This window comes from Pyrus communis, chromosome 10, assembly GCF_041283825.1.
Source record: "Pyrus communis isolate YQ-2024b chromosome 10, ASM4128382v1, whole genome shotgun sequence".
Lineage (NCBI taxonomy): Eukaryota > Viridiplantae > Streptophyta > Magnoliopsida > Rosales > Rosaceae > Pyrus > Pyrus communis.
In genome coordinates, this window is record NC_142574.1 from 26,712,044 (window position 1) to 26,725,466 (window position 13,423).

The window sequence follows — 13,423 nt, forward strand, 5'->3', positions numbered from 1 at the left end:
TCTTACTATATTTTTTCTGGCTCAAAATTTAATCGAGTATGTAATATAGGTACTAATTCTACTAGTAGTTTAGAAAATTGTTATTAGCATTCCAAAAATCTCATTCTACATTCCAAATTTTCTATATTAGGAAAGAAAAATACACTTGTGAGGAGTGTAGAATGAGATTTTTGAAGTGCCAATAACACTTCCCTTAGTTTAGGTTTAGGTCACTTTCTGTGCCATTACCCTTTCTCTTCAACGCTAAACATGCTTCTTTCAAAGAGAGGAAAAGTTGGAAGAACATCTGTTTTCCTCCTCTTCTTCTTTTTTCTCCTTGTTATTTTTTTTAATCTTTCATCTTTGTTGATTATGACTTTGAAATTACTCTCTTAACCACAAACTTTTGTTGCAAACAAACATCTTGAAATTATTCTCTCTCTCTCTAATTGTATACATAGGTGTGTGTTTTTTAAAAATAGCCGTTCCATATGGACAACCTTTAACAAGTTCCCATATGTTGTCACCATTATTCGTAATATATTTACAAAACAGTGTTAAGATGATTTTTTAAATTCAACTTCAAAAGGAGTAGGTAGTTGAACCCTAATTTAAAAGAAAAAAAAATAAAGTCACTGATGTTTAATTTAAATTGTTAAGTATCACATGAATTATAAATTAATTGTTAATTTGAAAAGAAAAACAAGTTTTATTTATTCACCAATATCTATCAATCTGATTGAGTATAAATTTTACTTGTACAAAGATATAAAATTACAACAACCTAACACCTATCCCTCCACATAGAAAAGCCATATTTTACTTTGTAATCAAGACTTTTAAGTTTAGGGTTTTAAACATAAATCAAATATATATATATATATATATATATATATATTTTTTGGGTGTTATAAAACAAGTAAATAATAGAGAAAATTGAAGATGATGGGGTCTGCACTAATTAGATTTGATGTTGCAATCTTAAATAAACCAATGGATGGGATTACGGGATGAAGAGGTTATAGAATTGTAGGCTTTAGCTTATGGGATTTTTGTCGGTGGGATAAGATTATGTGCTTACAACAAGGGCATATATTTTCTAATTCAAGACAAAAAAGGGCAATTAAGGGTTCGTGTTATGCATGTGTGTTGAACAGAATTACGTTCCTGATACTTCAAACTTTACGGGTTCTTGATTCCACCATGGAAAATTAATAAACGCCCATAGATATTATGCCCAACCTTTGCTTCTACTCCACGATCTCTCTTATCCTACCAAATCCATATTCCTAAAGCAAACCAACGGTAGTCCTCAAAATTCCCACATAAAGGATATGCTCCTCTCTCTCTCTCTCGTTCGTCAATTGTCATATGAGTGGGGACAATGTTATAAAGGGAAAATGTGTTGTGAGAGAGGAGAGGGAGCAACATCAAATTTTAAGGTGATGATTAAAGCTGATAGCTGGATTGTGCCTCTCACCCAACATTTAACTACACATCATATGTATGGGACCCTAATATTTTTCTTTTCTTTTAATGTCTGGAGATCCATATTTTATGCCATGGCTTTGTCCACTCCATCACTATCAAAATTCCCCACCACCTTTGAGCATGGATTGGAATATGGATATATCTGCAAAGTAGACTTGCCATCTTTATGACACCTTTCAATTTCTTTACCTCTTTTCCCTACTGGGTCCAATGCCCTAATCGAGCATTCAAAGACTAAACAGCAGGGTAGATAGACATCGAAATTGCATACTAGGATCCTCCAAATTTGGGTCAGCTAAAATTGTGCCCCCACTCCTCACAAAACTATAAAACTAAATGAGTGGGGCTCTGTGTGTGTCCTTTTCTTACTTGTTTGACAATACAGAAGATAAAGGAGGGCCAGTTGAGCATACCATGTGGTATGAACTAAGAAGTTGTCCTCTTTGCCCTCTAGTATTGTTGTCTTTACAATATGGACACATATATATGCTGTCAACACATCAATTCATAGTTTATTTTTCAATTTTTAGAAGGCAGGAAACACATCATCTTATTGTTTGGTGTGGTGGGTTTGTGAAAATTAACTTCAAGTCTCCACCACCTTGAAATGCGACTGATCATCATTGTACATTTTCCAAAGAAATTATTACATAGGCCAAACGTACTCTAGATCTTGCAGGTTATATTTTCGAGAGTTATATTATACAAATAAAGTTTTGAGTTAAAATTTATTTTCTTTATGACTCAACACACAAATGATAACAAGCAAATCAAAGTCTTAACTCTTAATACAAGCAATTAAGAAGAAGATTAAGATTCTTTGATATAATTATCTTCTCTCATGACGGATATATATATTGTGTTTGTTGGACTAGATCTCCAATTACACGGTTAATCACATTTATAGATTTACAATATGACAGTTGATGAGTTTGCTAATCTAAGCACATACTTATAGTCAATCTTGTATTTAGTTTTTTTTATTTTTCTCCTAAAATAGTTCCTAGGCTCCTATTTGATTTGTATGGTAATATGATCCGTATACGATCCAGTTTGTAATGTTTATATTTAACAAAAAAATTACAACCAAACATCATAAATGTTATAAAAGAGAAAAAAAAACAGAATTAGATATAATGCATGCATGATTAGGATTCCTCTTTGACCAACCCAGAAAAGAAAATCAGCTTCATCTTTGTCAATGCTTATTTATTTTCAACTAAATGCAGAGTTTATCTGTGCCATACGTACTACATCGTGCAGTGTTGCACGTTACCTACATTTTATAAATTATTCGTGCAGAGTTAGCAGAACTCAGTTTTAGAGAAAGGTCTAGGAGCCCCTTATACCTGGCAATGTGAAAAGATATGATTCTGTTACACAAAACAAAACCTTTGATTTGATATTATTTTTAGGTCAAGAACGGCATGGAAATTGGAAAGCAACAAAGTTGGGTTTACTACTTTGTTCGCACTTCATCGATCTCACCCTTATTTTATGAATCGAAGGTGACAAATAAGGTGGTTAGTTTCTCTTAATCACTACATCACACCTGGGAAAGATAACCCTATCAAGTTATCATATTTAATCAAAACCATTAATTTAAGAACACCTCACAAGTCACATACGTCAATAATCTTCACAATTACATTGCATATGACGGTGACAAAGAAGAAGAAAACATATAAAACGAAAGTGAAATATTCCCACTTATGTACGTACACATATAATATCTTTATATTTGTTCAACCAAAAGATTTAATAAATATTGAGTTTTGATGTAAGGTGGTGGCCATTTTTTTATCTTGGATGCGTGCCGATATTAGATATCACGCATATATAATATTCCTATAATTATATATTTGGGATGACACTGACGAGATGGGATGATGGGTCTTCTATGCCACTACTTTTTTATGTCATCTAGTACATAAACACATGGTCACGGCCAAAAATCCCACGCAACAAATAAAGGCCAAAGATTCATTGCAATTTTGAGTGGTCCGGACCTTGAATGATTATGAGGAATAATAGATGACCAACACATAAACTGAGTGATGCCCTCAAGGAGTTCAAAAAATTTAGTCAATTTTGAAAGAATTAACGGTTAATTTGGCCAACAAGTGGAGCTCTAGAGTTCCAAATCCAGTTATATGGGGACACTTTCTAACTTCCAAATGTCTGAAAGTTAGTTGGTTGTTAATGTAGAGGTATTAAGAAATCTACCAAAATAGATGTGGGCTTTGTGAGTTCGAGGTTAGGGTTAGGGTTTTACAGATAAATTAGGGTTTTAAAGTTTAGGATTTATTTGTATATTCAAATAGTTAGAACTATTATTTAGGGTTCGTTTGTAAGTACTTTTAAAATGGCTGAAAGTACTTTTAGTGAAAATGTTTTTGGAACTTATCCTTAGTAAAAATGCAGGTGATACCTGGAAAAGCACTTGAAGTGCTTTCTACAAGAAGCACAACTGGAACCACTTCAGGTGATTTTGTAACCCAAAAACTGTTGACCTGTTTTAGGATTCCTATAAGTTGTGGATTCCTACCATATTTGGTTTCCTAGTTTAGGATGTAATGATTTTTTCCTTTATTATGATAGGATTGTATATGATTGTATATATACCTTTGATAGAGATGAAATACATTATCATTGAAAAGCATTATTTCTTCTTGGCACCAAAGCCGGGTTAGAAAAAAAAAGACAAGGAAAACACTGAACCCTAACTGTTTTTGTATATGCCGTGTCCCTGATCAATTGCAGCGAGCAACTTAAAGTTGTTGCTGCTCGTGTTCCTGATCCATTGTAACGAGCAACTGAGAAGTTGTTGCTACCCCATTCTATCAGTTCGTCCATATTGTTCCAGATTCCACAACGCTGCCCAATTTTTTTGTCAGTTAATTACCGTGTTCCAAGTTCCCATCAACGCTGTAGGTTTTAGGCTATACTGACAGCAAGAAAGATGGCTAAAGAAAATGGGGTCGGTTCTCAGATTGTTCCAACGGCTGCTCCAATTGGGGTAGTCAAAGAATTCAAGCTTTAATATTGGTATGGTTTTGGATGAAAAAACGTATGATTTATGGGCTCCTCTCATTCAAATCCATATTGCTGGAAGGAAGAAGAAGGGATAGCTTCGTGGGTCTATCAAGGAACCTAACGAAGACGATCCTAAATATGATGATTGGTTCTCTGAAGATCAAAAAAATTAAGAGTTGGCTTTTGTCTTCAATGAAGCCTGAGATTATGAAATGGTACATTCGGTTGTCTACATCAAAGGAAATTTGGGACTCTCTTAAGGCAGCCTACTATGATGAGAATGACGAGGCTCAAATTTATTCGTTGAATAAGAAGGCATTACGTCTTCGTCAGAATGGCCGACCTTTGGCTACCTATTTTGGGGAGCTAACTGAGATTTTCTAATAATTGGATCGCTTTAATAAAGTATCCATGAAGTGTGAAAATGATGTCAAAGTGTTTCAAAAATCCATTGAGAGACAACGAATCTATGTGTTTCTTGGTGGTCTCGATGATGGGTTTGATCAGGTGCGTGGAGAAGTGATGTGGAATGATCCCCCGCTTGGCCTTTAGGCTTCTTATTCATATGTTTGTCAAGAAGTCGATTGAAAGGGAAGTAATAAAGATGGAGGTTGATAAAAGTGAACTCGCTGCCATGGCAGCAAAGGCCAAAAGATCATCTTCTTGGTCGAATCGAGACGGATTACAAAACTGGCCAGGACAAACTCGTCTTAGCCAGACAAGCCGGGATCATCCCCAAGGTAAGTGCCCACACTATGGCATGACATGACACTCCAAGAGTCGCTGTTTTGAGCTAATTGGATATCTCGAGAATTAAGATAAGACATGTAATACTCGGTGCAACAAATCTCGAGCCTCCGTTGCAAAAACCAAAAATGATTCGGACCAGATAACAGACAAGGCATCTGCCATGATTGCTGCAATAGGTAGTGATGGTAAGACACTAAGTACTTCTACTTCTGTTATGAATAATACATGGATAATTGATTATGGGGCTACTGAACATATGACTTGTGATTCTAGACAGATTCCATCACTAAAAACATCCACACAAACTGTGGTCAATGTTGCTAATGGTAATGTCGTCCCTGTTACTAGGGAAGACACTGTTTCTCTGTCTGATACCATGAAACTTGACATTGTTCTTGTGGTTCTCTCTCTAAATTATAATTTGTTATCTGTTGCCCAAATAACCCTTGCCTTACATTGTTTGGTTATTTTTTAGCCCTATTTTTGTGTATTAGAAGATGGAAACTTTATTACTTGGAGTTGACCACCAGTAGTTCTAGCTTGCTGACTCAACCTCTTTCCGTTGATGATTCTCAAGGGGATACTAATAAAGTGTCAGATATCTGGATGTGGCACCGGCACCTTGGGCATGCTACCTTTGGTTATCTGCATAAGTTATTTCCTAGTTTGTTGATCAGGAATGATGTTTCTTAGTTTAAGTGTGATGTTTGTGAAATGGCTAAGAGCCATCAAACTTCTTTTCCTCCCAGTTTAAATAAAAGTACCGTTCCTTTTATGATTGTGCATTCTAATGTATGGGGACAGTTGAAAATAGCTACTCTTGGTGGTGCTCACTGGTTTGTTGCTTTTATTGATGATTGTACCATAATGATTTAGGTTATTTTGTTAAAGTCGAAAAGCGAAGTCAGTTCGGCCTTTCAAAAGTTCCATAAAATGGTTGTTGTGCAATACAACAGGAATATCCAGGTTCTTAGAAGTGACAATGGTGGCGAATATGTTAATATGGAACTTTGTTCCTTCCTTGAATTGCATGGTATTGTTCATCAGACCACGTGCCTGTTTACTACTCAACAGAATGGGGTTGCTGAACGCAAAAATAGACACTTATTAGAAATGGTTCATGCTTCACTCATTGCAGCATATCTGCCCCTATATTATTGGGGAGAGGCACTTACGTGTGTGGCCTATCTTATTAATTGTCTTCCTTCTCGTACTATCAACTTCCATACGCCATTTCAGGCTCTCACATCTCATACTAGTAGTCCACCGACTTCAAATCTTTCCCCATGGGTCTTAGGGTATGTTGTTTTTGTTCACCTCTATCCCCCTCAACGAAATAATAAACTTGAGCCTCTAGCCATTCGTTGTGTTTTTTTGGGTTATGCCACTACCCATAAAGGGTATCGTTGCTGTATGAAGATCAGTTATTGCAGTTATCACACCTGGAGTCCATGGTATCTAGAGAAGGGTAGCAGTTCACGTGTTTTGGTGATCAACCCACAACATTTGGAGATGGGCAGCAACACACATGTTTTGGTTATCAGCTGAGGAGTAGCAAAAAAATCAGGAGGGAGAGCAACCCACTGGTCCGTGAAAATGAGTTGCAGCCCACTATTTGTAATGGAACCGAGCAACAATTGCAGCAACTGTCACGAGATTTTTCTCCCGATGTTATATCAGGTCCAAGTATGAACTCGTCTTCTGTGAATTCTCATAACCAATCGTCTCTTACACCGGATGCACCTCCATTCTGTCACCTTCCTAAGTGTAAACACAAGTATTCCGTGAGTGAGCCAAATTCAGATTCAAGAATGAGATATCCATTAAACAATTATGTGTCTACCTGTCACCTGTCGTAATCAAATAAGTTATTTGTATATCAATTATCTACTGTATCTATTTCTAACAGTGTGCATGAGGCCTTAGCAGATTCCCGCTGGAAAGATGCAATGAACGAGGAATTGAGATCGTTGAAGATGAATGCTACCTGGAAAATAACTGACTTGCCAACTAGAAAGAAATCTGTGGGATGCAAATGGATTTATATAGTGAAATACAAAGCAGATGGAACGGTAGATCGTTTTAAAACAAGATTGGTGGCACATGGGTATACATATAAATATGGTATCGACTACACTGATACGTTTACACCAGTGGCAAAGATCAATATAGTTCGTGTTCTACTGTCCTTAGCAGCAAATTTAGATTGGCATTTGCAAATGTTCGATGTAAAAAATGCATTCCTCCATGGAGATCTAACTGAGGAGATTTACATGGACTTTCCACCAAGGTGTAATGATCTGAACATACGGAAACAAAAGGTATGTAGGCTCAAGAATCATTGTATGGGTTAAAGCATTCTCCAAGAGCCTGGTTTGGTAGATTTTCCAAGTCTATGAGAGCATTTGGGTATAGGCAAAGTAATTGGGATCACATGTTATTCCTAAAACGCCGGAACGGAAATGTTACAGCTTTCATCGTATATGTGGATGATATGGTGGTTACTGGTAATGATCATGTTGTGCAAGCAGCCTTGAAAAAATATTTGTCCACAGAATTCAAAATGAAAGATCTTGGTTCTTTAAAATATTTCCTTGGGATTGAAGTGTCCAAATGCAAGTTTGGGATATTTCTATCACAAAGGAAGTATGTTCTTGACCTGTTGGAAGAAATAGGTATGATGGCGTGTAAGCCAGTGTCACTCTGTTGGTCGAATGAATGAAATTGGGTATCGATCGGAACCAAGTACTGGTTGATAAAGGGAGGTACCAAAGGTTAGTAGGAAGATTAATGTACTTGGCTCACACTAGGCCGGATCTTGCTCATGCCTTAAGTGTAATTAGTCAATATATGCACAATCCAGGAGAACAACATATGAGTGCAGTTATGAGAATATTAAGTTACTTGAAAGGAAGCCCTGGTAAAGGAATTTTATTTTGGAAAAATGAGCATTTCATAATTGAGTGTTATACGGATGCTGATTGGGCAGGATCAACGGATGATAGAAGCTCGACATCTGGGTATTTGACCTTTGTTGGGGGAAATCTAGTAACGTGGAGAAGCAAGAAGCAGAATGTTGTATCAAGGTCAAGCGCAAAAGCTGAATTTAGAGGCATGGCACTTGGTATTTATGAAATCTTGTGGCTTAAGTTTCTGTTACAAGATTTGGGGGTCAAACATGATCAGCCGATGAAGTTATTTTGTGACAATAAAGTTGCTCGTGATATTATTTATAATCCAGTGTAACATGATAGGACCAAGCATGTAGAGGTTGACATGTTCTTTATTAAAAAGAAGCTAGATAGCAAAGTAATTGAGGTTCCTCCCATAGGAACAGAAGACCAAGAGCAGATATTCTCACTAAGGTTGTTTCTAGTGACAAGTTCTCGAGGTTTCTAGACTGGGCATGTGCAACATCTGTGCACCAACTTGAGGGGGAGTGTTGACTTGTATTAGGATTCCTACAATTGTGGGATTCCTACCATATTTGGTTTCCTAGTTTAGGATGTAATGATTCTTTCCTTTATTCTGATAGGATTGTATAAGATTGTATAAGATTGTATATATACCTTTGATTGAGATGAAATACATTATCATTGAAAAACATTCTTTCTTCAAAAGCACTTTTAATCATTATAAAAGTGCTTCCAAACGAGCGATTATTCTAGGCAATTTTGTGGTTACTTATCAATAATTAATAATATCTTCCTAAGCCTGGACATGTAAGCTCGATCGTGCCCTGAAGACAAAGCTTGAGTTTTCAATGGGTACTCTATTTTTAATCTAAGGATAAAAGTCAATTAGGCTAAACCGATCGATCCAGGCTCTAATTTTATACTTTAAAAGGTTAGATAAGTCGGTTTTTATATTCATAATCTATTGTATGATGGAGATACAAAATATATAAGAAAAATACTATTGTTGCACGTTTGAGATTAAATAAAATGAAAAGGATGAGTAGCAATATTGAAACGCCAGCCAACATAATCAAATGCTTGTGAATGCAAAGTGAGCTTGTATTCTTTTTCTTTCTTTTGTTTTGGTAAAGTCGATACTCGGATTTCTATTCTTTCCAACAGAACTAAAAAATAAAACGTTATATGCGACGGTTAAAATTCGTCATATAAAACGAAAAAAGAATCGCAATTGGGCTTTGGTAACGGTAATGCCGCTCGTGATAGAGTCACAACAGAACTGTGTCGAAAAAGTTCTCCAAACTTATTACAACGGATTGTCAACGTCGCAAAGTGATTTTGGACGGCTTTGGGACATGAGACTTCGGCCTGATTTGGTACTGAGGTGATTCTGAAAAAAGCAGGTATAAAAAAAAGTTGGGAGCTGTTTTTGTGTTTGGTAAACATTCAGCTTCAGCTTTTTTTTTCACAGTTTTGGGTAAAAAAAAAAGCCAAAAACAAGAAGCTGAAAAATCGAGCTTTGAAAAACCGGCTTTTTTTCACATCTGTTTTACATAAAAGTTTACTAAACACTATAATATTGCTTTTTTTTTTTTTTCAAAAGCACTTTTACAAAAAAGTTTACCAAACATTGTGCTGCTTTATTTCATAACTGCTTATTCTTACAACACGGTAGAAGCAACTTTTTTTTCAAAGCACAGCAATACCAAACCAGTCCTTCGCGTCGCAATTGGAATTAAGCAAACCATTTAGGACATGTTCAGCGCATTGTAAATGTATTAATTCTGACGGTTCAGTTTTGTCGTAATAAAAATACGTTAGAATTGAAATTCTTCATGAAACAGTTTGATTCAATTTTATTTGCGACATTTTAAAGTTAGGCTTCAACTTTTAATCTTAGACACAATAATGCTAATAAAAAGAATAAAATAATATATGAAATAAAGAACTGCACTTTTGTAATTGCCATCATTAAAAAAAAACAACATTCATGTACTATAAGTGTGCCATATAACAGATCAACTAAACATAATACATAATCTGGCTAAAAAATCTAATGTCATATACAGAAAAAAAAAAACTTGTCTCAAAAGTGCTAGAATATATATTTGGTTTCAAATGCCCTACTTGATCATTTCCATAGATATAATGCTAAAAACATTATGATCGAGACTCCATAATCCTTCCGTCCAAGCCTGAAAATAATGATTACACGCACGTCCATGTCCATCAGGTCCCCTAACTTGATGGAATTGATAAGCCTCATCTTGTTCATACTGTTCTCTTTCTGCCAAGTATTGATTGAATTGATTCTACGTAAACATTATCCAATCAGTTCACATGACCAAAAAGATAAAAATGATGCACAACCTCACTAATAAAACGATGTGTATAGTTGAACTACATCATATAATTTGTTTGAGTAAAAAAACAAAGTACTTCATACTTACAATAATGCCGCTACTTTCCTCATCAAAAATATCCTCATCATCATTCTTTGTTTTCTTTGTCCATGTTTTAATAAGCATGCTCAACCGATATGTTTTCTCTCCTTTCTCTATCATCTTAGGAGCACAAGAAATTCAATCATGTTAGCAATGAAGGTTCAAATTAAGATATACTCGCATGGTAAGTTTTGTAAGTGATTTTTACCGTGATGTCTTTCCAAATGTCATCTAATATATGATGAGGCATTGCCTTTTATTACAGGTGTTTACCAACACCAATTACCTTAATTAATCCTTATATCCCCCTTATTGCTGTAAATTTCAAACTTCAAAATATTTTCAAGCCCATTCTTATTTACCACAAATAATTCATGTTAAATAAAGTAGTTTTGAATATTGCTTTGTAAAAAAAAAATGAGTACATTTCCTTTTTCCCTTTACAACTTGTATCTTTGAATTGAAATTCACTACAAGAAAATTTTCAAATCTTTCAAATCACAATTAGCCAAAGTGGCCCTTTATCATAGTGGTGGAAATGTGTTGAGCTCTTGCATGACGACTTGGGTTCGAACTCTGTCTGTAACTAATTTAACATCTAATCTAACAAAATTTATCGTTTGACCCAAAATAACAAAAAATCAGAATTAGCCATTTCTTTTGCGCTTTCTTTTCTTCAACAGAAAAAATCAAAACCTAGAACCTCCCAAACATGCCCAACAATTGATTAAGTTATCATTTGAATTGAAATTAACTAGAAGACAATTTGTAGAACTTTCAAATGTAAATGGCCCTTTCGGTTGTAGGCAAGATTACAAACTAGCTAGACACCATAATTATCATAATTTTGTTTTGAAAACAAAGTTTGAATTGCACTTCATCACTTATAAGTCTTTTTTTTTTTTTTTTTTGGTTTCATTCGTTTATTTTCATATAGTTTTTTCATGTCGTGGCATACTGTAACAATGTCAGAATGAATAATTTGACTATTTTTATGAACCAAAATATATATATATATATATATATATATATATATATATATATATATATATGTGTGTGTGTGTGTGTGTGTGTGTGTGTGTGTGTGTGTGTGTATTGTTCAATCATATCGGTAATAATTTCATAACGTTAAGCCGGTGTTTGAAACCAAATTCAAATATGGAATGGTGATTGTTTGGGGTAAGTCTTCATAGTCTAGACTACCTAGTAGTTCGGTTTGATATTTATTAGATTGACAAGTAATACAAAAATAGTATTGTGTCAATTCAATCATAACTGTTAATTTTTTTTATTGGTCAATTATCTGGATTATTGAAGAAAAATTGGGGTGTCAGGTTAGGAATATTTCGAAATTAATGTTTTTTCTGAGGAGGGCAGCTCCGTGGGGGAAATGAAGGGGAAATGTTTAAGTGGTAGTCCATCTGTCAGCATAGCGTTAAGATCATGCGAACGCGAAGTGTAGCTTATAGGATTGCTTGTTTTGTTTTGTTTTGAAATTGGAGTTATTTGGATGGAGAAAGATCCAATTTGAGGAGAATGACATTGCACGTTTAAAGTCACTAGCATCTTCATCAATTAGTCTCAGTTGCATGTTCCAACTTCCAACTTGAACATTGATGCTATCAAAGCGAAAATTTCATTCGCATGTCATGTCTCAATACATGACGTATTAGAAAACAGAGACCTCATCTATTGCCAATTGTGTTTTACTTTTCTTCACAGATAACCAATTAAGGTTAGGCTGGACACTCCAACTAATTTAATACAAATTTCATCATATCTCCACAAAATCTAGAGTGATTTTCGAGGTGTGTTAATGAAAGTGGATTTCATCTTAAACAAACAAAAAGCTATAATAACTTGACATGAAAACAAGTTAATTAGTTTCTATCACGACAATCAAAGTGCTTGTGACATGATTTTGCATTGGATTATACGAACATGATTAAAAGAATGGTCCCAATAAGTGATAACGAATCCTATCGTGTGACCCATGCAATTTAATTTACATATAGAATTTATGATTAAATTCCGAGTTTTTGTTTTATTTAATGAACCGATAGTAAAGAGGGTGAATTGAATCTAGAATTTTGAATACTGATAAATATTCTTCACTACTTGAGCTACAAGTTTCTTAGAATGATTAGTACCATTATATAGCTATGAAATTAAAAACTCATTTTAGGTTAGTTTGAACATTTAGTGTAGCGTTATATCTAATTAATTGATTCTCCTTGAAATTCCAATATGAGCAATATGACCAAGTTCCCATTCTTCAATTTCTTCTTAACAATTTGGACTGAAATTAACATATAGAGGCGACTTGATAACAAATTATTAATTGACATTAGAGATGGTCTTACCAATTAGTTCTACTTTCGCTTTCATTTGTTAGCAAAAGAACACAGAAGAGAATGACAAAGAAAAACCTTCACTTTCTGTAGTTTCATTTCTTGTGAATCTATTTGGCATTGCAAATGTCCTTCATATATGACGCCTTGATTAATGCAAGAGCAACATTTGTGCCTCAATGATTTGAAAAGTACTTAAAACAATCATTTTTTTTTCTCTCATTCTTTAGTCTATTTCTCTCAGCAAATCGCAATGAGTTATCTAACTCACATCCATGGAAAATTAAATTAAACGAATAAAGTAATTAATAATAACTCATTTTTGAGTCATTGAACCACCGCGGACATCATAACAATATAAAAAATTGGCTACAGTCACCATCCAAGATTCGAAATATGCATATAGTTTGGATAAAGACGGCCATATTACATTTAGGTTTTTCAGTCAGTGGGAGGG

At 34.7% G+C, this 13,423-nt stretch overlaps 1 pseudogene; it reads left to right on the plus strand.

Annotated features, from left to right (window-relative positions):
- Window positions 1–4,432: 4,432 nt before the first annotated feature.
- LOC148693795 (uncharacterized) lies at window positions 4,433–8,502 on the plus strand (annotated as a pseudogene).
- The last annotated feature ends 4,921 nt before the right edge of the window (window positions 8,503–13,423 follow it).